Raw genomic sequence first — 3,459 nt, 5'->3', positions numbered from 1 at the left:
GTGAGTGTAGGAGTAGACGTTGCCCTTAGTTGCTCTTTTTCCTTTTCTTCCATTTCTCTTTTTTCTTTTTCTTCTCTTCTTTTCTCCTCTTCTCATCTCTCTTGCTCTCTTTTTTCTTTTTCTTCTCTTCTCTCTTCTTCCCTCTTCTTTTCTTCTTCTCTCTTTTCTTCTTCTCTCTTTTCTTCTCTCTTATCTTTGTTGTATTTATATGTTCTCTCTCAATTCCTTTTTTACTTCCCTCATTCAAGAATGTCATAAGTTTGTCTCTAAACTCTCTTTCCCGATGAGAAAACCCATTTAAATTTTTAATGAATGATTTACCCTATTGAATGAGTTCTCTTAAAAGCTCTTGATTTCTCTGTTTCTTTTGTTCTTCTTTTATGATTCTAAGTTCATTTTGGATGATCAAGGCTTGCACCTTGATGATTCGATATTTTATACCATTAACTTAGCTTTTCGCGCCGAATTGTGTTGATGATTTGCGCTTAATTCTTAGTTATTGTGTCATTTTCACCATTTGGGCTTAATTGAACCAATAATTTTGATTTTAATTAATTTGAATTAATTGAGCTTAATTATTCCTATTTTTATTTTTCAGGGAAATTTTGGAATCACATTGTGAGACTCTTGGAAGGGCACCAATTAAGTGAAGACTTTCCACAAAGACACTTTAGGATTAGTAAAATTTTAATTTAGTAGATTAGGTTTTTAAACTAAGTTTTGTAATATTTGGGCCAATTTTGTAGAGTAGACTAAAGCCCAATAGAAAAAATGACATGTCCCTAGGGTTTTGGGTGGACCCCATCCTAGTTTTTAGTGACACTTGGTCCTAGGTTTGTGTAGAGCCGTCACTTTGGCAGAGGTTTTTTTTCAGATTTTGCTTTGGAACATTGTTTGCACACTGGTTACGTTTTTTTGGCTTGAATGAAAGGAAAAATTTGTTTTTAGTTTCTATTTTTGTGGAAAGGTAATTTTGGCATTTTTCTTGTTGGCTGGGAGAGCTCCTGGAACGTTTCCGAGAAGAGTTAGCTATGATGTGAGATGCGTGATTGAAGCATTTAATTAGAAGTGTAGTTTCTCCATTTTTGTTGAAGGCAATGAAGTGATATATGCTTAGATATTTCTTCCTTTTGGACTTAACACGTTCCAATTAATGAATGGTGAGATTCAATTGTTTAGTTAAAGAGAAATGAAAGGTGCTGCTGCTAAAGTTTAGGAGCGGGTCCCATTGAGTAGTTAGCTAATGCTCATTTTCAGTTCCTTTTCTTTGAAGAGCAATGGAGTGTGCTGATGGGTGTCGCACCCCATACAAATTTAATGTGCATTAAGAATGCAGTATAGACTAGGAAGTGACTCCTAGGTCGTCTCTCAAGGACCAAATGTGGTTCGAAAATTAGGTCAGACACAAAGGGGGGGGTTGTGAAAAGTTGTGTTTGTGAATGCAACTGACGAAATTAAAAATAAAAGTTAAACACATTTGAACATTATAGAAAGCATTAAAGAGAGTGAAAATGCTAAACCCAACACTGTAACAAACAAATATCTAAACATAATTAAATCCATTAAAATGCAAAACTAAATTAAAGATATGAGAAACAATTCAACATATAAAGTAAAATATTATAAAGCAAGAGGAATAAGAAAACCACTTTTTCTACCATTCACGTGACTCAACATCAATTCTAATTGAAATAAGATGTTCTCCATGTATTGATTTGCAGCAAAAGGAATTGCACTGTGTGCTTCTAAGAAAAAGGAATTTGCTTCCTAGGCCTAACAGTTCTCAAAGGAATTGAAAATTAAAATTGCTTCTAAAGTCCAACTATTTTAGCGTGACACATTTGCCTTCTTCAACTGAAAACTCAAAATTACATCTCTCAAAATTATCACCTCCGTTCAACACACACCTCCTTCCATCTAATTACTTCTTCATTCCCAAATAAATAAAAGCTATAAATTTCTGCACAAAACTGGCTGCCACCTACTCACTAATTAAAATCAAAACATCTCGTTTGAATGAAATAGAAAATTGGAACCGTGTCCCTTTTTCTCAATTGAAAATCTAAAATCTTTCTACCTTGTGGCCATGCATTCAACACCATACAGCACCAATTCTATGCCATGAAATTTAAGAAAACATTGCCAAGGTGTGCTAGCCCAAAAGAAAACTAAAAAGTTTCCTGTAAAATGAAATTGTCGTATCCTCTTCCAGCCATCACAAACTAAATCACACACCTTTTTGCTAAAAGAAATGAAATGCTCTTATGCTAAATGTGATGTGACCACTCTTCATCCTCTCAAAGCAAATGAATAAAACTCCTTTTTCACTAAGTCAACACCGTGCAGCTATCATCTAATCCTATTTAATCAAATTTTCAATCTTCAAATAAATAAATAAAAAAAGAAAACTAGCTACACTTATCCTACCAACACCGTCCCATCCTAATCTACTATTTTTTTACTCCATGAAAGCAAAGAAATTGTAAATTCCTTCCAACAGCCGTGACCTTGGCTTTCCTTCCATCAAATCAACTTTTTATTCTCAAAGAAGTAAAAGAAGTGAAATGCTACTACTCCTAGTGCTGCCAACGTCCCATCATTATCAATGTCATTTTTCATTCAAATAAAAACCAAGTTCAAAGAAAAATTAGCAAAAGGGTGTTACGGTTTGGGAATCAAGAAAATAAAAGATTTTTAAAATGCAAAAGTATTGAATCCCCATGAATCAAAATGAAGGCAGAAAAAAGAAATATATATAGCATGTTCCGAGAAATGTGCCTCCCAAGTTGAAATGGATGCAACTCCTTTCCTCCATACCGTGACACCACTTCTTGCTAAAAAAAAATGCAAATCAGTGCTCCTCTTCTTGAAGAAAATAAAATGCTTCTTTCATTCATCCCATTCATCCATAATCCAATAGTTGAAGCATGCTTGCAGCCAAAAAAAACCGTGAGTGTGTTACTCTCCAAAACGTTCCAGCTGCCGAGAGAATATTCAGAGGTTGACGGCTGCTTCCCAAATCCCTAGAGGCCATATGTCACTTAAAATGAGGTGGGGTCCACCCTAAAGAAAACCCTGGGTTGACAAGTGTCTTAGACTTTTGGGCCCATCACAAATTTTAATGGCCCAATGTGTAAAAGTTTGTCCAAAAAGTTTAAACAATTAAATTGCAATACAACTAAAATTTAAAATGTTTAATTTGAGAGTCTTGAATTTATTTGGTGTCCTCCAAATGTCCCAAATTGTGTTTCCAAAATTTTCCCTAAAAATAATAATGCAAATAATTAGCTTAGAAAATTCAAATTAATTAAAATTAGAATTTCCGGTCAAATTAAGCATCATTAGGAAAAACGGGAAAATACCGGATAATTAAGCACAATTCCCTGATTAATTCTAGCACAATAAACTAAGTGAAATCAATAAAATATCGACTCATCATGTGCACAGGTGATTTAATTA

This window comes from Vigna radiata, unplaced genomic scaffold (assembly GCF_000741045.1).
Source record: "Vigna radiata var. radiata cultivar VC1973A unplaced genomic scaffold, Vradiata_ver6 scaffold_293, whole genome shotgun sequence".
NCBI lineage: Eukaryota > Viridiplantae > Streptophyta > Magnoliopsida > Fabales > Fabaceae > Vigna > Vigna radiata.
The sequence above is the reverse complement of the archived record's forward strand: the minus strand, read 5'-3'. Positions refer to the sequence as shown.